Raw genomic sequence first — 26,387 nt, 5'->3', positions numbered from 1 at the left:
CGAGATATTTGACAAAAACCGTATCATGTTAACTTATCAAAACCACTAGAGGGCGCCTCGCCACGTTACATCTCCCATTGCTTTTATGATGTCATAGTAGACGTTGCTGACGCAGACACTTAAACAGTCAGTGATCCATTCCACCTCATCAGAGTAGCTAGTGACTTCTGGATCTGACACACTGACTTAGAGAAAACAAGTAAGTCCATAATGGGGATAAACTTTAGAGTAAGAATTTTCTACAATTATTCTGTATTCATTCTTTGACAAAAACACCCCCAATTGAAGACAGAATAGAGTACATATTGCTCTCTGAGCTTTGTTTAACCAAGTTGTCATATAAATGATGTGTTGATACTGGTTGATTAGAGGACTAGCAGTGATGGCAACTCACAGGCTCAAAAGGCTATAACTTTTGAATCGAAAGTCGTAGAGCCTCGCAGATGGGCTCATTCGATTCCTTATCAAATTCTACAGTTAGCAGTCCCCTACGCAGATAAATTTGCTGTACGAGCTTCCGTTTCCGAGATATTTGACAAAAACCGTACAGATATGAAAAATGATGTGTCAAATGTCCTTGAAATCGGACAAAAACCGTACAGATATGAAAATGATGTGGTTCAAACGGCTATAACTTTTGAATCGAAAGTCGTAGAGCATCGCAGATGGGCTCATTCGATTCCTCATCAAATTCTACAGTTAGCAGTCCCCTATGCAGGTAAATTTGCTGTACGAGCTTCGGTTTCCGAGATATTTGACAAAAACCAAACAGATATGAAAAATGATGTGGCTCAAACGGCTATAACTTTTGAATCGAAAGTCGTAGAGCCTCGCAGATGGGCTCATTCGATTCCTCATCAAATTCTACAGTTAGCAGTCCCCTATGCAGATAAATTTGCTGTACGAGCTTCCGTTTCCGAGATATTTGACAAAAAACGTATCATGTTAACTTATCAAAACCACTAGAGGGCGCCTCGCCACGTTACATCTCCCATTGCTTTTATGATGTCATAGTAGACGTTGCTGACGCAGACACTTAAACAGTCAGTGATCCATTCCATCTCATCAGAGTAGCTAGTGACTTCTGGATCTGACACACTGACTTAGAGAAAACAAGTAAGTCCATAATGGGGATAAACTTTAGAGTAAGAATTTTCTACAATTATTCTGTATTCATTCTTTGACAAAAACACCCCCAATTGAAGACAGAATAGAGTACATATTGCTCTCTGAGCTTTGTTTAACCAAGTTGTCATATAAATGATGTGTTGATACTGGTTGATTAGAGGACTAGCAGTGATGGCAACTCACAGGCTCAAAAGGCTATAACTTTTGAATCGAAAGTCGTAGAGCCTCGCAGATGGGCTCATTCGATTCCTCATCAAATTCTACAGTTAGCAGTCCCCTACGCAGGTAAATTTGTTGTACGAGCTTCGGTTTCCGAGATATTTGACAAAAACCAAACAGATATGAAAAATGATGTGGCTCAAACGGCTATAACTTTTGAATCGAAAGTCGTAGAGCCACGCAGATGGGCTCATTCGATTCCTCATCAAATTCTACAGTTATCAGTCCCCTATGCAGATAAATTTGCTGTACGAGCTTCCGTTTCCGAGATATTTGACAAAAACCGTACAGATATGAAAAATGATGTGTCAAATGTCCTTGAAATCGGACAAAAACCGTACAGATATGAAAATGATGTGGTTCAAACGGCTATAACTTTTGAATCGAAAGTCGTAGAGCCTCGCAGATGGGCTCATTCGATTCCTCATCAAATTCTACAGTTAGCAGTCCCCTATGCAGATAAATTTGCTGTACGAGCTTCCGTTTCCGAGATATTTGACAAAAACCGTATCATGTTAACTTATCAAAACCACTAGAGGGCGCCTCGCCACGTTACATCTCCCATTGCTTTTATGATGTCATAGTAGACGTTGCTGACGCAGACACTTAAACAGTCAGTGATCCATTCCACCTCATCAGAGTAGCTAGTGACTTCTGGATCTGACACACTGACTTAGAGAAAACAAGTAAGTCCATAATGGGGATAAACTTTAGAGTAAGAATTTTCTACAATTATTCTGTATTCATTCTTTGACAAAAACACCCCCAATTGAAGACAGAATAGAGTACATATTGCTCTCTGAGCTTTGTTTAACCAAGTTGTCATATAAATGATGTGTTGATACTGGTTGATTAGAGGACTAGCAGTGATGGCAACTCACAGGCTCAAAAGGCTATAACTTTTGAATCGAAAGTCGTAGAGCCTCGCAGATGGGCTCATTCGATTCCTTATCAAATTCTACAGTTAGCAGTCCCCTACGCAGATAAATTTGCTGTACGAGCTTCCGTTTCCGAGATATTTGACAAAAACCGTACAGATATGAAAAATGATGTGTCAAATGTCCTTGAAATCGGACAAAAACCGTACAGATATGAAAATGATGTGGTTCAAACGGCTATAACTTTTGAATCGAAAGTCGTAGAGCATCGCAGATGGGCTCATTCGATTCCTCATCAAATTCTACAGTTAGCAGTCCCCTATGCAGGTAAATTTGCTGTACGAGCTTCGGTTTCCGAGATATTTGACAAAAACCAAACAGATATGAAAAATGATGTGGCTCAAACGGCTATAACTTTTGAATCGAAAGTCGTAGAGCCTCGCAGATGGGCTCATTCGATTCCTCATCAAATTCTACAGTTAGCAGTCCCCTATGCAGATAAATTTGCTGTACGAGCTTCCGTTTCCGAGATATTTGACAAAAAACGTATCATGTTAACTTATCAAAACCACTAGAGGGCGCCTCGCCACGTTACATCTCCCATTGCTTTTATGATGTCATAGTAGACGTTGCTGACGCAGACACTTAAACAGTCAGTGATCCATTCCATCTCATCAGAGTAGCTAGTGACTTCTGGATCTGACACACTGACTTAGAGAAAACAAGTAAGTCCATAATGGGGATAAACTTTAGAGTAAGAATTTTCTACAATTATTCTGTATTCATTCTTTGACAAAAACACCCCCAATTGAAGACAGAATAGAGTACATATTGCTCTCTGAGCTTTGTTTAACCAAGTTGTCATATAAATGATGTGTTGATACTGGTTGATTAGAGGACTAGCAGTGATGGCAACTCACAGGCTCAAAAGGCTATAACTTTTGAATCGAAAGTCGTAGAGCCTCGCAGATGGGCTCATTCGATTCCTCATCAAATTCTACAGTTAGCAGTCCCCTAGGCAGGTAAATTTGCTGTACGAGCTTCGGTTTCCGAGATATTTGACAAAAACCAAACAGATATGAAAAATGATGTGGCTCAAACGGCTATAACTTTTGAATCGAAAGTCGTAGAGCCTCGCAGATGGGCTCATTCGATTCCTCATCAAATTCTACAGTTAGCAGTCCCCTATGCAGATACATTTGCTGTACGAGCTTCCGTTTCCGAGATATTTGACAAAAACCGTACAGATATGAAAAATGATGTGTCAAATGTCCTTGAAATCGGACAAAAACCGTACAGATATGAAAATGATGTGGTTCAAACGGCTATAACTTTTGAATCGAAAGTCGTAGAGCCTCGCAGATGGGCTCATTCGATTCCTCATCAAATTGTCCCCTATGCAGATACATTTGCTGTACGAGCTTCCGTTTCCGAGATATTTGACAAAAACCGTACAGATATGAAAAATGATGTGTCAAATGTCCTTGAAATCGGACAAAAACCGTACAGATATGAAAATGATGTGGTTCAAACGGCTATAACTTTTGAATCGAAAGTCGTAGAGCCTCGCAGATGGGCTCATTCAATTCCTCATCAAATTCTACAGTTAGCAGTCCCCTATGCAGATACATTTGCTGTACGAGCTTCCGTTTCCGAGATATTTGACAAAAACCGTATCATGTTAACTTATCAAAACCACTAGAGGGCGCCTCGCCACGTTACATCTCCCATTGCTTTTATGATGTCATAGTAGACGTTGCTGACGCAGACACTTAAACAGTCAGTGATCCATTCCACCTCATCAGAGTAGCTAGTGACTTCTGGATCTGACACACTGACTTAGAGAAAACAAGTAAGTCCATAATGGGGATAAACTTTAGAGTAAGAATTTTCTACAATTATTCTGTATTCATTCTTTGACAAAAACACCCCCAATTGAAGACAGAATAGAGTACATATTGCTCTCTGAGCATTGTTTAACCAAGTTGTCATATAAATGATGTGTTGATACTGGTTGATTAGAGGACTAGCAGTGATGGCAACTCACAGGCTCAAAAGGCTATAACTTTTGAATCGAAAGTCGTAGAGCCTCGCAGATGGGCTCATTCGATTCCTTATCAAATTCTACAGTTAGCAGTCCCCTATGCAGATAAATTTGCTGTACGAGCTTCCGTTTCCGAGATATTTGACAAAAACCGTACAGATATGAAAAATGATGTGTCAAATGTCCTTGAAATCGGACAAAAACCGTACAGATATGAAAATGATGTGGTTCAAACGGCTATAACTTTTGAATCGAAAGTCGTAGAGCATCGCAGATGGGCTCATTCGATTCCTCATCAAATTCTACAGTTAGCAGTCCCCTATGCAGGTAAATTTGCTGTACGAGCTTCGGTTTCCGAGATATTTGACAAAAACCAAACAGATATGAAAAATGATGTGGCTCAAACGGCTATAACTTTTGAATCGAAAGTCGTAGAGCCTCGCAGATGGGCTCATTCGATTCCTCATCAAATTCTACAGTTAGCAGTCCCCTATGCAGGTAAATTTGCTGTACGAGCTTCGGTTTCCGAGATATTTGACAAAAACCAAACAGATATGAAAAATGATGTGGCTCAAACGGCTATAACTTTTGAATCGAAAGTCGTAGAGCCTCGCAGATGGGCTCATTCGATTCCTCATCAAATTCTACAGTTAGCAGTCCCCTATGCAGATACATTTGCTGTACGAGCTTCCGTTTCCGAGATATTTGACAAAAACCGTACAGATATGAAAAATGATGTGTCAAATGTCCTTGAAATCGGACAAAAACCGTACAGATATGAAAATGATGTGGTTCAAACGGCTATAACTTTTGAATCGAAAGTCGTAGAGCCTCGCAGATGGGCTCATTCGATTCCTCATCAAATTCTACAGTTAGCAGTCCCCTATGCAGATACATTTGCTGTACGAGCTTCCGTTTCCGAGATATTTGACAAAAACCGTATCATGTTAACTTATCAAAACCACTAGAGGGCGCCTCGCCACGTTACATCTCCCATTGCTTTTATGATGTCATAGTAGACGTTGCTGACGCAGACACTTAAACAGTCAGTGATCCATTCCACCTCATCAGAGTAGCTAGTGACTTCTGGATCTGACACACTGACTTAGAGAAAACAAGTAAGTCCATAATGGGGATAAACTTTAGAGTAAGAATTTTCTACAATTATTCTGTATTCATTCTTTGACAAAAACACCCCCAATTGAAGACAGAATAGAGTACATATTGCTCTCTGAGCTTTGTTTAACCAAGTTGTCATATAAATGATGTGTTGATACTGGTTGATTAGAGGACTAGCAGTGATGGCAACTCACAGGCTCAAAAGGCTATAACTTTTGAATCGAAAGTCGTAGAGCCTCGCAGATGGGCTCATTCGATTCCTTATCAAATTCTACAGTTAGCAGTCCCCTACGCAGATAAATTTGCTGTACGAGCTTCCGTTTCCGAGATATTTGACAAAAACCGTACAGATATGAAAAATGATGTGTCAAATGTCCTTGAAATCGGACAAAAACCGTACAGATATGAAAATGATGTGGTTCAAACGGCTATAACTTTTGAATCGAAAGTCGTAGAGCATCGCAGATGGGCTCATTCGATTCCTCATCAAATTCTACAGTTAGCAGTCCCCTATGCAGGTAAATTTGCTGTACGAGCTTCGGTTTCCGAGATATTTGACAAAAACCAAACAGATATGAAAAATGATGTGGCTCAAACGGCTATAACTTTTGAATCGAAAGTCGTAGAGCCTCGCAGATGGGCTCATTCGATTCCTCATCAAATTCTACAGTTAGCAGTCCCCTATGCAGATACATTTGCTGTACGAGCTTCCGTTTCCGAGATATTTGACAAAAACCGTACAGATATGAAAAATGATGTGTCAAATGTCCTTGAAATCGGACAAAAACCGTACAGATATGAAAATGATGTGGTTCAAACGGCTATAACTTTTGAATCGAAAGTCGTAGAGCCTCGCAGATGGGCTCATTCGATTCCTCATCAAATTCTACAGTTAGCAGTCCCCTATGCAGATACATTTGCTGTACGAGCTTCCGTTTCCGAGATATTTGACAAAAACCGTATCATGTTAACTTATCAAAACCACTAGAGGGCGCCTCGCCACGTTACATCTCCCATTGCTTTTATGATGTCATAGTAGACGTTGCTGACGCAGACACTTAAACAGTCAGTGATCCATTCCACCTCATCAGAGTAGCTAGTGACTTCTGGATCTGACACACTGACTTAGAGAAAACAAGTAAGTCCATAATGGGGATAAACTTTAGAGTAAGAATTTTCTACAATTATTCTGTATTCATTCTTTGACAAAAACACCCCCAATTGAAGACAGAATAGAGTACATATTGCTCTCTGAGCTTTGTTTAACCAAGTTGTCATATAAATGATGTGTTGATACTGGTTGATTAGAGGACTAGCAGTGATGGCAACTCACAGGCTCAAAAGGCTATAACTTTTGAATCGAAAGTCGTAGAGCCTCGCAGATGGGCTCATTCGATTCCTTATCAAATTCTACAGTTAGCAGTCCCCTACGCAGATAAATTTGCTGTACGAGCTTCCGTTTCCGAGATATTTGACAAAAACCGTACAGATATGAAAAATGATGTGTCAAATGTCCTTGAAATCGGACAAAAACCGTACAGATATGAAAATGATGTGGTTCAAACGGCTATAACTTTTGAATCGAAAGTCGTAGAGCATCGCAGATGGGCTCATTCGATTCCTCATCAAATTCTACAGTTAGCAGTCCCCTATGCAGGTAAATTTGCTGTACGAGCTTCGGTTTCCGAGATATTTGACAAAAACCAAACAGATATGAAAAATGATGTGGCTCAAACGGCTATAACTTTTGAATCGAAAGTCGTAGAGCCTTGCAGATGGGCTCATTCGATTCCTCATCAAATTCTACAGTTAGCAGTCCCCTATGCAGATAAATTTGCTGTACGAGCTTCCGTTTCCGAGATATTTGACAAAAAACGTATCATGTTAACTTATCAAAACCACTAGAGGGCGCCTCGCCACGTTACATCTCCCATTGCTTTTATGATGTCATAGTAGACGTTGCTGACGCAGACACTTAAACAGTCAGTGATCCATTCCATCTCATCAGAGTAGCTAGTGACTTCTGGATCTGACACACTGACTTAGAGAAAACAAGTAAGTCCATAATGGGGATAAACTTTAGAGTAAGAATTTTCTACAATTATTCTGTATTCATTCTTTGACAAAAACACCCCCAATTGAAGACAGAATAGAGTACATATTGCTCTCTGAGCTTTGTTTAACCAAGTTGTCATATAAATGATGTGTTGATACTGGTTGATTAGAGGACTAGCAGTGATGGCAACTCACAGGCTCAAAAGGCTATAACTTTTGAATCGAAAGTCGTAGAGCCTCGCAGATGGGCTCATTCGATTCCTCATCAAATTCTACAGTTAGCAGTCCCCTACGCAGGTAAATTTGCTGTACGAGCTTCGGTTTCCGAGATATTTGACAAAAACCAAACAGATATGAAAAATGATGTGGCTCAAACGGCTATAACTTTTGAATCGAAAGTCGTAGAGCCTCGCAGATGGGCTCATTCGATTCCTCATCAAATTCTACAGTTAGCAGTCCCCTATGCAGATACATTTGCTGTACGAGCTTCCGTTTCCGAGATATTTGACAAAAACCGTACAGATATGAAAAATGATGTGTCAAATGTCCTTGAAATCGGACAAAAACCGTACAGATATGAAAATGATGTGGTTCAAACGGCTATAACTTTTGAATCGAAAGTCGTAGAGCCTCGCAGATGGGCTCATTCGATTCCTCATCAAATTCTACAGTTAGCAGTCCCCTATGCAGATACATTTGCTGTACGAGCTTCCGTTTCCGAGATATTTGACAAAAACCGTACAGATATGAAAAATGATGTGTCAAATGTCCTTGAAATCGGACAATAACCGTACAGATATGAAAATGATGTGGTTCAAACGGCTATAACTTTTGAATCGAAAGTCGTAGAGCCTCGCAGATGGGCTCATTCGATTCCTCATCAAATTCTACAGTTAGCAGTCCCCTATGCAGATACATTTGCTGTACGAGCTTCCGTTTCCGAGATATTTGACAAAAACGGTATCATGTTAACTTATCAAAACCACTAGAGGGCGCCTCGCCACGTTACATCTCCCATTGCTTTTATGATGTCATAGTAGACGTTGCTGACGCAGACACTTAAACAGTCAGTGATCCATTCCATCTCATCAGAGTAGCTAGTGACTTCTGGATCTGACACACTGACTTAGAGAAAACAAGTAAGTCCATAATGGGGATAAACTTTAGAGTAAGAATTTTCTACAATTATTCTGTATTCATTCTTTGACAAAAACACCCCCAATTCAAGACAGAATAGAGTACATATTGCTCTCTGAGCTTTGTTTAACCAAGTTGTCATATAAATGATGTGTTTATACTGGTTGATTAGAGGACTAGCAGTGATGGCAACTCACAGGCTCAAAAGGCTATAACTTTTGAATCGAAAGTCATAGAGCCTCGCAGATGGGCTCATTCGATTCCTCATCAAATTCTACAGTTAGCAGTCCCTTATGCAGATAAATTTGCTGTACGAGCTTCCGTTTCCGAGATATTTGACAAAAACCGTACAGATATGAAAAATGATGTCAAATGTCCTTGAAATCGGACAAAAACCGTACAGATATGAAAATGATGTGGTTCAAACGGCTATAACTTTTGAATCGAAAGTCGTAGAGCATCGCAGATGGGCTCATTCGATTCCTCATCAAATTCTACAGTTAGCAGTCCCCTATGCAGGTAAATTTGCTGTACGAGCTTCGGTTTCCGAGATATTTGACAAAAACCAAACAGATATGAAAAATGATGTGGCTCAAACGGCTATAACTTTTGAATCGAAAGTCGTAGAGCCTTGCAGATGGGCTCATTCGATTCCTCATCAAATTCTACAGTTAGCAGTCCCCTATGCAGATAAATTTGCTGTACGAGCTTCCGTTTCCGAGATATTTGACAAAAAACGTATCATGTTAACTTATCAAAACCACTAGAGGGCGCCTCGCCACGTTACATCTCCCATTGCTTTTATGATGTCATAGTAGACGTTGCTGACGCAGACACTTAAACAGTCAGTGATCCATTCCATCTCATCAGAGTAGCTAGTGACTTCTGGATCTGACACACTGACTTAGAGAAAACAAGTAAGTCCATAATGGGGATAAACTTTAGAGTAAGAATTTTCTACAATTATTCTGTATTCATTCTTTGACAAAAACACCCCCAATTGAAGACAGAATAGAGTACATATTGCTCTCTGAGCTTTGTTTAACCAAGTTGTCATATAAATGATGTGTTGATACTGGTTGATTAGAGGACTAGCAGTGATGGCAACTCACAGGCTCAAAAGGCTATAACTTTTGAATCGAAAGTCGTAGAGCCTCGCAGATGGGCTCATTCGATTCCTCATCAAATTCTACAGTTAGCAGTCCCCTACGCAGGTAAATTTGCTGTACGAGCTTCGGTTTCCGAGATATTTGACAAAAACCAAACAGATATGAAAAATGATGTGGCTCAAACGGCTATAACTTTTGAATCGAAAGTCGTAGAGCCTCGCAGATGGGCTCATTCGATTCCTCATCAAATTCTACAGTTAGCAGTCCCCTATGCAGATACATTTGCTGTACGAGCTTCCGTTTCCGAGATATTTGACAAAAACCGTACAGATATGAAAAATGATGTGTCAAATGTCCTTGAAATCGGACAAAAACCGTACAGATATGAAAATGATGTGGTTCAAACGGCTATAACTTTTGAATCGAAAGTCGTAGAGCCTCGCAGATGGGCTCATTCGATTCCTCATCAAATTCTACAGTTAGCAGTCCCCTATGCAGATACATTTGCTGTACGAGCTTCCGTTTCCGAGATATTTGACAAAAACCGTACAGATATGAAAAATGATGTGTCAAATGTCCTTGAAATCGGACAATAACCGTACAGATATGAAAATGATGTGGTTCAAACGGCTATAACTTTTGAATCGAAAGTCGTAGAGCCTCGCAGATGGGCTCATTCGATTCCTCATCAAATTCTACAGTTAGCAGTCCCCTATGCAGATACATTTGCTGTACGAGCTTCCGTTTCCGAGATATTTGACAAAAACGGTATCATGTTAACTTATCAAAACCACTAGAGGGCGCCTCGCCACGTTACATCTCCCATTGCTTTTATGATGTCATAGTAGACGTTGCTGACGCAGACACTTAAACAGTCAGTGATCCATTCCATCTCATCAGAGTAGCTAGTGACTTCTGGATCTGACACACTGACTTAGAGAAAACAAGTAAGTCCATAATGGGGATAAACTTTAGAGTAAGAATTTTCTACAATTATTCTGTATTCATTCTTTGACAAAAACACCCCCAATTCAAGACAGAATAGAGTACATATTGCTCTCTGAGCTTTGTTTAACCAAGTTGTCATATAAATGATGTGTTTATACTGGTTGATTAGAGGACTAGCAGTGATGGCAACTCACAGGCTCGAAAGGCTATAACTTTTGAATCGAAAGTCATAGAGCCTCGCAGATGGGCTCATTCGATTCCTCATCAAATTCTACAGTTAGCAGTCCCTTATGCAGATAAATTTGCTGTACGAGCTTCCGTTTCCGAGATATTTGACAAAAACCGTACAGATATGAAAAATGATGTGTCAAATGTCCTTGAAATCGGACAAAAACCGTACAGATATGAAAATGATGTGGTTCAAACGGCTATAACTTTTGAATCGAAAGTCGTAGAGCCTCGCAGATGGGCTCATTCGATTCCTCATCAAATTCTACAGTTAGCAGTCCCCTAAGCAGATAAATTTGCTGTACGAGCTTCCGTTTCCGAGATATTTGACAAAAACCGTATCATGTTAACTTATCAAAACCACTAGAGGGCGCCTCGCCACGTTACATCTCCCATTGCTTTTATGATGTCATAGTAGACGTTGCTGACGCAGACACTTAAACAGTCAGTGATCCATTCCATCTCATCAGAGTAGCTAGTGACTTCTGGATCTGACACACTGACTTAGAGAAAACAAGTAAGTCCATAATGGGGATAAACTTTAGAGTAAGAATTTTCTACAATTATTCTGTATTCATTCTTTGACAAAAACACCCCCAATTGAAGACAGAATAGAGTACATATTGCTCTCTGAGCTTTGTTTAACCAAGTTGTCATATAAATGATGTGTTGATACTGGTTGATTAGAGGACTAGCAGTGATGGCAACTCACAGGCTCAAAAGGCTATAACTTTTGAATCGAAAGTCGTAGAGCCTCGCAGATGGGCTCATTCGATTCCTCATCAAATTCTACAGTTAGCAGTCCCCTATGCAGGTAAATTTGTTGTACGAGCTTCGGTTTCCGAGATATTTGACAAAAACCAAACAGATATGAAAAATGATGTGGCTCAAACGGCTATAACTTTTGAATCGAAAGTCGTAGAGCCACGCAGATGGGCTCATTCGATTCCTCATCAAATTCTACAGTTATCAGTCCCCTATGCAGATAAATTTGCTGTACGAGCTTCCGTTTCCGAGATATTTGACAAAAACCGTACAGATATGAAAAATGATGTGTCAAATGTCCTTGAAATCGGACAAAAACCGTACAGATATGAAAATGATGTGGTTCAAACGGCTATAACTTTTGAATCGAAAGTCGTAGAGCCTCGCAGATGGGCTCATTCGATTCCTCATCAAATTCTACAGTTAGCAGTCCCCTATGCAGATAAATTTGCTGTACGAGCTTCCGTTTCCGAGATATTTGACAAAAACCGTATCATGTTAACTTATCAAAACCACTAGAGGGCGCCTCGCCACGTTACATCTCCCATTGCTTTTATGATGTCATAGTAGACGTTGCTGACGCAGACACTTAAACAGTCAGTGATCCATTCCACCTCATCAGAGTAGCTAGTGACTTCTGGATCTGACACACTGACTTAGAGAAAACAAGTAAGTCCATAATGGGGATAAACTTTAGAGTAAGAATTTTCTACAATTATTCTGTATTCATTCTTTGACAAAAACACCCCCAATTCAAGACAGAATAGAGTACATATTGCTCTCTGAGCTTTGTTTAACCAAGTTGTCATATAAATGATGTGTTTATACTGGTTGATTAGAGGACTAGCAGTGATGGCAACTCACAGGCTCAAAAGGCTATAACTTTTGAATCGAAAGTCATAGAGCCTCGCAGATGGGCTCATTCGATTCCTCATCAAATTCTACAGTTAGCAGTCCCTTATGCAGATAAATTTGCTGTACGAGCTTCCGTTTCCGAGATATTTGACAAAAACCGTACAGATATGAAAAATGATGTCAAATGTCCTTGAAATCGGACAAAAACCGTACAGATATGAAAATGATGTGGTTCAAACGGCTATAACTTTTGAATCGAAAGTCGTAGAGCATCGCAGATGGGCTCATTCGATTCCTCATCAAATTCTACAGTTAGCAGTCCCCTATGCAGGTAAATTTGCTGTACGAGCTTCGGTTTCCGAGATATTTGACAAAAACCAAACAGATATGAAAAATGATGTGGCTCAAACGGCTATAACTTTTGAATCGAAAGTCGTAGAGCCTTGCAGATGGGCTCATTCGATTCCTCATCAAATTCTACAGTTAGCAGTCCCCTATGCAGATAAATTTGCTGTACGAGCTTCCGTTTCCGAGATATTTGACAAAAAACGTATCATGTTAACTTATCAAAACCACTAGAGGGCGCCTCGCCACGTTACATCTCCCATTGCTTTTATGATGTCATAGTAGACGTTGCTGACGCAGACACTTAAACAGTCAGTGATCCATTCCATCTCATCAGAGTAGCTAGTGACTTCTGGATCTGACACACTGACTTAGAGAAAACAAGTAAGTCCATAATGGGGATAAACTTTAGAGTAAGAATTTTCTACAATTATTCTGTATTCATTCTTTGACAAAAACACCCCCAATTGAAGACAGAATAGAGTACATATTGCTCTCTGAGCTTTGTTTAACCAAGTTGTCATATAAATGATGTGTTGATACTGGTTGATTAGAGGACTAGCAGTGATGGCAACTCACAGGCTCAAAAGGCTATAACTTTTGAATCGAAAGTCGTAGAGCCTCGCAGATGGGCTCATTCGATTCCTCATCAAATTCTACAGTTAGCAGTCCCCTACGCAGGTAAATTTGCTGTACGAGCTTCGGTTTCCGAGATATTTGACAAAAACCAAACAGATATGAAAAATGATGTGGCTCAAACGGCTATAACTTTTGAATCGAAAGTCGTAGAGCCTCGCAGATGGGCTCATTCGATTCCTCATCAAATTCTACAGTTAGCAGTCCCCTATGCAGATACATTTGCTGTACGAGCTTCCGTTTCCGAGATATTTGACAAAAACCGTACAGATATGAAAAATGATGTGTCAAATGTCCTTGAAATCGGACAAAAACCGTACAGATATGAAAATGATGTGGTTCAAACGGCTATAACTTTTGAATCGAAAGTCGTAGAGCCTCGCAGATGGGCTCATTCGATTCCTCATCAAATTCTACAGTTAGCAGTCCCCTATGCAGATACATTTGCTGTACGAGCTTCCGTTTCCGAGATATTTGACAAAAACCGTACAGATATGAAAAATGATGTGTCAAATGTCCTTGAAATCGGACAATAACCGTACAGATATGAAAATGATGTGGTTCAAACGGCTATAACTTTTGAATCGAAAGTCGTAGAGCCTCGCAGATGGGCTCATTCGATTCCTCATCAAATTCTACAGTTAGCAGTCCCCTATGCAGATACATTTGCTGTACGAGCTTCCGTTTCCGAGATATTTGACAAAAACGGTATCATGTTAACTTATCAAAACCACTAGAGGGCGCCTCGCCACGTTACATCTCCCATTGCTTTTATGATGTCATAGTAGACGTTGCTGACGCAGACACTTAAACAGTCAGTGATCCATTCCATCTCATCAGAGTAGCTAGTGACTTCTGGATCTGACACACTGACTTAGAGAAAACAAGTAAGTCCATAATGGGGATAAACTTTAGAGTAAGAATTTTCTACAATTATTCTGTATTCATTCTTTGACAAAAACACCCCCAATTCAAGACAGAATAGAGTACATATTGCTCTCTGAGCTTTGTTTAACCAAGTTGTCATATAAATGATGTGTTTATACTGGTTGATTAGAGGACTAGCAGTGATGGCAACTCACAGGCTCGAAAGGCTATAACTTTTGAATCGAAAGTCATAGAGCCTCGCAGATGGGCTCATTCGATTCCTCATCAAATTCTACAGTTAGCAGTCCCTTATGCAGATAAATTTGCTGTACGAGCTTCCGTTTCCGAGATATTTGACAAAAACCGTACAGATATGAAAAATGATGTGTCAAATGTCCTTGAAATCGGACAAAAACCGTACAGATATGAAAATGATGTGGTTCAAACGGCTATAACTTTTGAATCGAAAGTCGTAGAGCCTCGCAGATGGGCTCATTCGATTCCTCATCAAATTCTACAGTTAGCAGTCCCCTAAGCAGATAAATTTGCTGTACGAGCTTCCGTTTCCGAGATATTTGACAAAAACCGTATCATGTTAACTTATCAAAACCACTAGAGGGCGCCTCGCCACGTTACATCTCCCATTGCTTTTATGATGTCATAGTAGACGTTGCTGACGCAGACACTTAAACAGTCAGTGATCCATTCCATCTCATCAGAGTAGCTAGTGACTTCTGGATCTGACACACTGACTTAGAGAAAACAAGTAAGTCCATAATGGGGATAAACTTTAGAGTAAGAATTTTCTACAATTATTCTGTATTCATTCTTTGACAAAAACACCCCCAATTGAAGACAGAATAGAGTACATATTGCTCTCTGAGCTTTGTTTAACCAAGTTGTCATATAAATGATGTGTTGATACTGGTTGATTAGAGGACTAGCAGTGATGGCAACTCACAGGCTCAAAAGGCTATAACTTTTGAATCGAAAGTCGTAGAGCCTCGCAGATGGGCTCATTCGATTCCTCATCAAATTCTACAGTTAGCAGTCCCCTATGCAGGTAAATTTGTTGTACGAGCTTCGGTTTCCGAGATATTTGACAAAAACCAAACAGATATGAAAAATGATGTGGCTCAAACGGCTATAACTTTTGAATCGAAAGTCGTAGAGCCACGCAGATGGGCTCATTCGATTCCTCATCAAATTCTACAGTTATCAGTCCCCTATGCAGATAAATTTGCTGTACGAGCTTCCGTTTCCGAGATATTTGACAAAAACCGTACAGATATGAAAAATGATGTGTCAAATGTCCTTGAAATCGGACAAAAACCGTACAGATATGAAAATGATGTGGTTCAAACGGCTATAACTTTTGAATCGAAAGTCGTAGAGCCTCGCAGATGGGCTCATTCGATTCCTCATCAAATTCTACAGTTAGCAGTCCCCTATGCAGATAAATTTGCTGTACGAGCTTCCGTTTCCGAGATATTTGACAAAAACCGTATCATGTTAACTTATCAAAACCACTAGAGGGCGCCTCGCCACGTTACATCTCCCATTGCTTTTATGATGTCATAGTAGACGTTGCTGACGCAGACACTTAAACAGTCAGTGATCCATTCCACCTCATCAGAGTAGCTAGTGACTTCTGGATCTGACACACTGACTTAGAGAAAACAAGTAAGTCCATAATGGGGATAAACTTTAGAGTAAGAATTTTCTACAATTATTCTGTATTCATTCTTTGACAAAAACACCCCCAATTCAAGACAGAATAGAGTACATATTGCTCTCTGAGCTTTGTTTAACCAAGTTGTCATATAAATGATGTGTTTATACTGGTTGATTAGAGGACTAGCAGTGATGGCAACTCACAGGCTCAAAAGGCTATAACTTTTGAATCGAAAGTCATAGAGCCTCGCAGATGGGCTCATTCGATTCCTCATCAAATTCTACAGTTAGCAGTCCCTTATGCAGATAAATTTGCTGTACGAGCTTCCGTTTCCGAGATATTTGACAAAAACCGTACAGATATGAAAAATGATGTGTCAAATGTCCTTGAAATCGGACAAAAACCGTACAGATATGAAAATGATGTGGTTCAAACGGCTATAACTTTTGAATCGAAAGTCGTAGAGCCTCGCAGATGGGCTCATTCGATTCCTCATCAAATTCTACAGTTAGCAGTCCCCTAAGCAGATAAATTTGCTGTACGAGCTTCCGTTTCCGAGATATTTGACAAAAACCGTATCATGTTAACTTATCAAAACCACTAGAGGGCGCCTCGCCACGTTACATCTCCCATTGCTTTTATGATGTCATAGTAGACGTTGCTGACGCAGACACTTAAACAGTCAGTGATCCATTCCATCTCATCAGAGTAGCTAGTGACTTCTGGATCTGACACACTGACTTAGAGAAAACAAGTAAGTCCATAATGGGGATAAACTTTAGAGTAAGAATTTTCTACAATTATTCTGTATTCATTCTTTGACAAAAACACCCCCAATTGAAGACAGAATAGAGTACATATTGCTCTCTGAGCTTTGTTTAACCAAGTTGTCATATAAATGATGTGTTGATACTGGTTGATTAGAGGACTAGCAGTGATGGCAACTCACAGGCTCAAAAGGCTATAACTTTTGAATCGAAAGTCGTAGAGCCTCGCAGATGGGCTCATTCGATTCCTCATCAAATTCTACAGTTAGCAGTCCCCTATGCAGGTAAATTTGTTGTACGAGCTTCGGTTTCCGAGATATTTGACAAAAACCAAACAGATATGAAAAATGATGTGGCTCAAACGGCTATAACTTTTGAATCGAAAGTCGTAGAGCCACGCAGATGGGCTCATTCGATTCCTCATCAAATTCTACAGTTATCAGTCCCCTATGCAGATAAATTTGCTGTACGAGCTTCCGTTTCCGAGATATTTGACAAAAACCGTACAGATATGAAAAATGATGTGTCAAATGTCCTTGAAATCGGACAAAAACCGTACAGATATGAAAATGATGTGGTTCAAACGGCTATAACTTTTGAATCGAAAGTCGTAGAGCCTCGCAGATGGGCTCATTCGATTCCTCATCAAATTCTACAGTTAGCAGTCCCCTATGCAGATAAATTTGCTGTACGAGCTTCCGTTTCCGAGATATTTGACAAAAACCGTATCATGTTAACTTATCAAAACCACTAGAGGGCGCCTCGCCACGTTACATCTCCCATTGCTTTTATGATGTCATAGTAGACGTTGCTGACGCAGACACTTAAACAGTCAGTGATCCATTCCACCTCATCAGAGTAGCTAGTGACTTCTGGATCTGACACACTGACTTAGAGAAAACAAGTAAGTCCATAATGGGGATAAACTTTAGAGTAAGAATTTTCTACAATTATTCTGTATTCATTCTTTGACAAAAACACCCCCAATTGAAGACAGAATAGAGTACATATTGCTCTCTGAGCTTTGTTTAACCAAGTTGTCATATAAATGATGTGTTGATACTGGTTGATTAGAGGACTAGCAGTGATGGCAACTCACAGGCTCAAAAGGCTATAACTTTTGAATCGAAAGTCGTAGAGCCTCGCAGATGGGCTCATTCGATTCCTCATCAAATTCTACAGTTAGCAGTCCCCTAGGCAGGTAAATTTGCTGTACGAGCTTCGGTTTCCGAGATATTTGACAAAAACCAAACAGATATGAAAAATGATGTGGCTCAAACGGCTATAACTTTTGAATCGAAAGTCGTAGAGCCTCGCAGATGGGCTCATTCGATTCCTCATCAAATTCTACAGTTAGCAGTCCCCTATGCAGATAAATTTGCTGTACGAGCTTCCGTTTCCGAGATATTTGACAAAAACCGTACAGATATGAAAAATGATGTGTCAAATGTCCTTGAAATCGGACAAAAACCGTACAGATATGAAAATGATGTGGTTCAAACGGCTATAACTTTTGAATCGAAAGTCGTAGAGCCTCGCAGATGGGCTCATTCGATTCCTCATCAAATTCTACAGTTAGCAGTCCCCTATGCAGATACATTTGCTGTACGAGCTTCCGTTTCCGAGATATTTGACAAAAACCGTACAGATATGAAAAATGATGTGTCAAATGTCCTTGAAATCGGACAAAAACCGTACAGATATGAAAATGATGTGGTTCAAACGGCTATAACTTTTGAATCGAAAGTCGTAGAGCCTCGCAGATGGGCTCATTCGATTCCTCATCAAATTCTACAGTTAGCAGTCCCCTATGCAGATACATTTGCTGTACGAGCTTCCGTTTCCGAGATATTTGACAAAAACCGTATCATGTTAACTTATCAAAACCACTAGAGGGCGCCTCGCCACGTTACATCTCCCATTGCTTTTATGATGTCATAGTAGACGTTGCTGACGCAGACACTTAAACAGTCAGTGATCCATTCCACCTCATCAGAGTAGCTAGTGACTTCTGGATCTGACACACTGACTTAGAGAAAACAAGTAAGTCCATAATGGGGATAAACTTTAGAGTAAGAATTTTCTACAATTATTCTGTATTCATTCTTTGACAAAAACACCCCCAATTGAAGACAGAATAGAGTACATATTGCTCTCTGAGCTTTGTTTAACCAAGTTGTCATATAAATGATGTGTTGATACTGGTTGATTAGAGGACTAGCAGTGATGGCAACTCACAGGCTCAAAAGGCTATAACTTTTGAATCGAAAGTCGTAGAGCCTCGCAGATGGGCTCATTCGATTCCTCATCAAATTCTACAGTTAGCAGTCCCCTATGCAGATAAATTTGCTGTACGAGCTTCCGTTTCCGAGATATTTGACAAAAACCGTACAGATATGAAAAATGATGTGTCAAATGTCCTTGAAATCGGACAAAAACCGTACAGATATGAAAATGATGTGGTTCAAACGGCTATAACTTTTGAATCGAAAGTCGTAGAGCCACGCAGATGGGCTCATTCGATTCCTCATCAAATTCTACAGTTAGCAGTCCCCTAGGCAGGTAAATTTGCTGTACGAGCTTCGGTTTCCGAGATATTTGACAAAAACCAAACAGATATGAAAAATGATGTGGTTCAAACGGCTATAACTTTTGAATCGAAAGTCGTAGAGCCTCGCAGATGGGCTCATTCGATTCCTCATCAAATTCTACAGTTAGCAGTCCCCTATGCAGATAAATTTGCTGTACGAGCTTCCGTTTCCGAGATATTTGACAAAAACCGTACAGATATGAAAAATGATGTGTCTAATGTCCTTGAAATCGGACAAAAACCGTACAGATATGAAAATGATGTGGTTCAAACGGCTATAACTTTTGAATCGAAAGTCGTAGAGCCACGCAGATGGGCTCATTCGATTCCTCATCAAATTCTACAGTTAGCAGTCCCCTAGGCAGGTAAATTTGCTGTACGAGCTTCGGTTTCCGAGATATTTGACAAAAACCAAACAGATATGAAAAATGATGTGGCTCAAACGGCTATAACTTTTGAATCGAAAGTCGTAGAGCCTCGCAGATGGGCTCATTCGATTCCTCATCAAATTCTACAGTTAGCAGTCCCCTATGCAGATAAATTTGCTGTACGAGCTTCCGTTTCCGAGATATTTGACAAAAACCGTACAGATATGAAAAATGATGTGTCAAATGTCCTTGAAATCGGACAAAAACCGTACAGATATGAAAATGATGTGGTTCAAACGGCTATAACTTTTGAATCGAAAGTCGTAGAGCCTCGCAGATGGGCTCATTCGATTCCTCATCAAATTCTACAGTTAGCAGTCCCCTATGCAGATACATTTGCTGTACGAGCTTCCGTTTCCGAGATATTTGACAAAAACCGTACAGATATGAAAAATGATGTGTCAAATGTCCTTGAAATCGGACAAAAACCGTACAGATATGAAAATGATGTGGTTCAAACGGCTATAACTTTTGAATCGAAAGTCGTAGAGCCTCGCAGATGGGCTCATTCGATTCCTCATCAAATTCTACAGTTAGCAGTCCCCTATGCAGATAAATTTGCTGTACGAGCTTCCGTTTCCGAGATATTTGACAAAAACCGTATCATGTTAACTTATCAAAACCACTAGAGGGCGCCTCGCCACGTTACATCTCCCATTGCTTTTATGATGTCATAGTAGACGTTGCTGACGCAGACACTTAAACAGTCAGTGATCCATTCCATCTCATCAGAGTAGCTAGTGACTTCTGGATCTGACACACTGACTTAGAGAAAATTAAAGCTGCTTCGCAGCGATGAGGCGGGGCCAGGCAATTTCCGACAAGTTTAGGAGCAATAAGCGAGAGAATAGGACAACAAGAAAGTTGACATTCCAATGTTCATTTTGTACATTCGTATCGTAAAACATTTGTAAAACATTTTGATGCGTTGTAAGCTCCATTTTGATAATTCAACAATGGTCAATGAGTTTGTGAATTACAGTCTGAAGATCCAGTGTAGCAAGTTTGGTGTTAATTGATTGAAAAATGTTGGATGAGATATGTTTATTAATTTTTACAGGTTTTGTTTGCTTTTCTTCATAATTGAACATTAGCTTCAGCAGCTGTGTACTCAGTTAGTTGCCAATCAATCGATTTAGTCATTGTAATCCTCGGCGTTGGGGGTTGGGTAGGGTTGCCAACAGCGATGTCTCCGATTCGTGGAGCTTGTGTTGGATTATGGGTAACGTAGTTTTCTCTGTATGAAGTGTTGGTTTCAGAGGACAGAATTAAACATATTTTAAAAAAATCAATTTTTGAGATAGAATTCTCAAAAAAAATCATACTACATCTTGGATATGTGGCTAATGTTGTCACTTTTTATGAGGACAATCAGACATTGATTTGGCGAGAATTAATAGGAACTATATACAGAACTGTTAACAGTAAAACTTTTTGATGTGCTGTGGGCTCAATTTTTCATATTTCAAAAATCTGTGAGGATCGTTTGGTGAGGACAGTCTGAAGATACAGTAGATCAATTTTGGTGTCAATTGAACTAAAAATGTGGGAGGAGATAGGTTTGATAGGTTTTACAGTTTATGAAGAAATCAGAGTGATGGACTTCAAAATTCCTGCAAGGTCAAAGCGTATGAAACTTTTGTCTCACTTGGGCCTACATTCACGTGGTGGTTTTACAGTGATAGCACCTATGGCTGATTTGTTATGATTTTTTTAAGTTTTAAACTTTAGACTGTTGCTGTAGCACCACCTTCAGGTTTATTGACCTACAATGCAGGTTGAGGACTTTGGGTATACTACTGGAGCTATGTGCAAATCTTGGTGATTTTTTGTCCACGGGAAGTTAGACTTCAGTGGAAGATGGAGAATAATAATAATAATCAAGATTCCTGCAAGGTCAGAGTGTATGAAAGTTTTGTCTCACTTGGGCCTACATTCACGTGGTGGTTTTACTGTGATGGCACCTATGGCTGATTTGTTATGATTTTTTAAAGTTTTAAACTTTAGACTTTTGCTGTAGCGCCACCTTCAGCTTTATTGACCTACAATGCAGGTTGAGGACTTTGGGTTTAGTACTGGAGCTATGTGCACATTTTTGTGATTTTTTGTCCACAGGAAGTTAGACTTCAGTGGAAGATGGAGAATAATAATAATAAGTAAAACATTTTAATGCATTGTAAGCTCAATTTTGATAATTCAATAATCTGGTCAATGAGTTTGTGAATGACAGTTTGAAGATCCAGTGTAGCAACTTTAGTATTAATTGATTGAAAAATGTGGGTTACAGGTTTTGTTAGCTTTTTTTTTTCATAATTGAACATTAACTTCAGCAGCTGTGTACTCAGTCAGTTGCCAATCAATCAATTTAGTCATTGTAATCCTCGGCGGGGGTGGGGTAGGGTTGCCAACAGCGATGTCTCAGATTCGTGGAGCTTGCGTTGGATTGTGGGTAACGTAGTTTTCTCTGTATGAAGTGTTGGTTTCAGAGGACAGAATTAAACATATTTTTAAAAATTCAATTTTTGAGATAAAATTCTGAAAAAAATCATACTACATCTTGGATATGTGGCCAATGTTGTCACTCTTTATGAGGATGATCAGACATTGATTTGGCGAGAATTAATAGGAACTATACAGAACTGTTAACAGTAAAACTTTTTGAAGTGCTGTGGGCACTATTTTTCATATTTCAAAAATCTGTGAGGATCGTTTGGTAAGGACAGTCTGAAGATACAGTAGATCGATTTTGGTGTCAATTGAACAAAAAATGTGGGAGGAGATAGGTTTGATAGGTTTTACAGTTTATGAAAAAATCAGAGTGATGGACTTCAAAATTCCTGCAAGGTCAGAGCGTATGAAAGTTTTGTCTCACTTGGGACTACATTCACGTGGTGGTTTTACAGTGATAGCACCTATGGCTGATTTGTAATGATTTTTTAAAGTTTTAAACTTTAGACTGTTGCTGTAGCGCCACCTTCAGGTTTATTGACCTACAATGCAGGTTGAGGACTTTGGGTATAGGACTGGAGCTTTGTGCAAATTTTGGCGATTTTTTGTCCATGGGAAGTTAGACTTCAGTGGAAGATGGAGAATAATAATAATAACTAGGGCTGCGAGCAGCAGTGAGCGGGCCCTCGCACCCCACGCGTGTCAGGGTGCGGCGCCGTTAAAGGCTGTGCTATTTCGGTGTCCAGTACTGAGAGAAACTTCCTGTCACCAGTAAGTGGCGCTCTAAGAGTGACTCAATACTGATGCATAGATGTGTTCAGGACGGTACCTTCATGAAGCGTGAGAAATGTTGAGTAAATCGGATAATGTATGTAGGAGTTATGATGACTCCCTGCTTGACCTGTAGGCGGCGCTATAAGTATGACTCAATACTGACTTACAGATGTGTTCAGGACGCGACCTTTATCAACCCTGAGCAATTTGGAGCAAATAGAATAACGTATGTAGGAGTTATGAGTACTTCCTGTTTCACCAGTAGGTGGCGCTGTAAGTGTGACTCAGTACCGACGCATAGATGTGTTCAGAAGGTGACCTTCACGAAGCGTCAGCAATTTGGTGCAAATCGGATGATGTATGCAGGAGTTATGAGGACTTCCTGTTTCACCAATAGGTGGCGCTATAAGTATGACGCAATACTGACACATAGATCTGTTCAGGACTGAACCGTCATGAAGCGTGAGATATATCAGACAAATTGGATAATGTATGTAGGAGTTATGAGGACTTCCTGTTTCACCAATAGGTGGCGCTATAAGTATGACACAATACGGACACATAGATCTGTTCAGGACCGAACCGTCATGAAGCGTGAGATATATCGGACAAATTGGATAATGTATGGAGGAGTTATGAGGACTTCCTGTTACACCAATAGGTGGCGCTATAAGTATGACGCAATACTGACACATAGATGTGTTCAGGACAGAACCCTCATGAAGCGTGAGATATATCGGACGAATTGGATAATGTATGTAGGAGTTATGAGGACTTCCTGTTTCACCAATAGGTGGCGCTATAAGTATGATGCATTACTGACACATAGATGTGTTCAGGACAGAACCGTCATGAAGCGTGAGATATATCGGACGAATCGGATAATGTATGGAGGAGTTATGAGGACTTCCTGTTTCACCAATAGGTGGCGCTATAAGTATGACGCAATACTGACACATAGTTGTGTTCAGGACAGAACCTTCATGAAGCGTGAGATATATCGGACGAATTGGATAATGTATGTAGGAGTTATGAGGACTTCCTGTTTCACCAATAGGTGGCGCTATAAGTATGATGCAATACTGAAACATAGATGTGTTCAGGACAGAACCGTCATGAAGCGTGAGATATATGGGACAAATTGGATAATGTATGTAGGAGTTATGAGGACTTCCTGTTTCACCAATAGGTGGCGCTATAAGTATGACGCAATACTGACACATAGATGTGTTCAGGACAGAACCTTCATGAAGCGTGAGATATATCGGACGAATTGGATAATGTATGTAGGAGTTATGAGGACTTCCTGTTTCACCAATAGGTGGCGCTATAAGTATGACGCAATACTGACACATAGATGTGTTCAGGACAGAACCTTCATGAAGCGTGAGATATATCGGACGAATTGGATAATGTATGTAGGAGTTATGAGGACTTCCTGTTTCACCAATAGGTGGCGCTATAAGTATGATGCAATACTGAAACATAGATGTGTACAGGACAGAACCCTCATGAAGCGTGAGATATATCGGACGAATTGGATAATGTATGTAGGAGTTATGAGGACTTCCTGTTTCACCAATAGGTGGCGCTATAAGTATGATGCAATACTGACACATAGATGTGTTCAGGACAGAACCGTCATGAAGCGTGAGATATATCGGACGAATCGGATAATGTATGGAGGAGTTATGAGGACTTCCTGTTTCACCAATAGGTGGCGCTATAAGTATGACGCAATACTGACACATAGTTGTGTTCAGGACAGAACCTTCATGAAGCGTGAGATATATCGGACGAATTGGATTATGTATGTAGGAGTTATGAGGACTTCCTGTTTCACCAATAGGTGGCGCTATAAGTATGATGCAATACTGACACATAGATGTGTTCAGGACAGAACCGTCATGAAGCGTGAGATATATCGGACAAATTGGATAATGTATGTAGGAGTTATGAGTACTTCCTGTTTCACCAATAGGTGGCGCTATAAGTATGACGCAATACTGACACATAGATGTGTTCAGGACAGAACCGTCATGAAGCGTGAGATATATCGGACAAATCGGATAATGTATGTAGGAGTTATGAGTACTTCCTGTTTCACCAATAGGTGGCGCTATAAGTATGACGCAATACTGACACATAGATGTGTTCAGGACAGAACCGTCATGAAGCGTGAGATATATCGGACAAATCGGATAGTGTATGTAGGAGTTATGAGGACTTCCTGTTTCACCAATAGGTGGCGCTATAAGTATGACGCAATACTGACACATAGATGTGTTCAGGACAGAACCGTCATGAAGCGTGAGATATATCGGACGAATCGGATAATGTATGGAGGAGTTATGAGGACTTCCTGTTTCACCAATAGGTGGCGCTATAAGTATGACGCAATACTGACACATAGTTGTGTTCAGGACAGAACCTTCATGAAGCGTGAGATATATCGGACGAATTGGATTATGTATGTAGGAGTTATGAGGACTTCCTGTTTCACCAATAGGTGGCGCTATAAGTATGATGCAATACTGACACATAGATGTGTTCAGGACAGAACCGTCATGAAGCGTGAGATATATCGGACAAATTGGATAATGTATGTAGGAGTTATGAGTACTTCCTGTTTCACCAATAGGTGGCGCTATAAGTATGACGCAATACTGACACATAGATGTGTTCAGGACAGAACCGTCATGAAGCGTGAGATATATCGGACAAATCGGATAATGTATGTAGGAGTTATGAGTACTTCCTGTTTCACCAATAGGTGGCGCTATAAGTATGACGCAATACTGACACATAGATGTGTTCAGGACAGAACCGTCATGAAGCGTGAGATATATCGGACAAATCGGATAGTGTATGTAGGAGTTATGAGGACTTCCTGTTTCACCAATAGGTGGCGCTATAAGTATGATGCAATACTGACACAAAGATGTGTTCAGGATAGAACTGTCATGAAGCGTGAGACATATCGGACAAATCGGATAATGTATGGAGGAGTTATGAGGACTTCCTGTTTCACCAATAGGTGGCGCTATAAGTATGACGCAATACTGACACATAGATGTGTTCAGGACAGAACCGTCATGAAGCGTGAGACATATCGGACAAATCGGATAATGTATGGAGGAGTTATGAGGACGTACTGTTTCACCAATAGGTGGCGCTATAAGTAAGACGCAATACTGACACATAGATGTGTTCAGGACAGAACCGTCATGAAGCGTGAGATATATCGGACAATTTGGATAATGTATGGAGGAGTTATGAGGACTTCGTGTTTTATGGCGAAATGTCAAACTTTGGCGGGGCGCCACGGCAAGGGTGTTTGGTGAAAACTCAATTTTTTTGATAACTTTTGAT

This window comes from Borostomias antarcticus, assembly GCF_949987555.1.
Source record: "Borostomias antarcticus genome assembly, chromosome: 27".
NCBI classification, from domain to species: Eukaryota; Metazoa; Chordata; class Actinopteri; order Stomiiformes; family Stomiidae; genus Borostomias; species Borostomias antarcticus.
Note: the sequence above shows the minus strand (reverse complement) of the source record.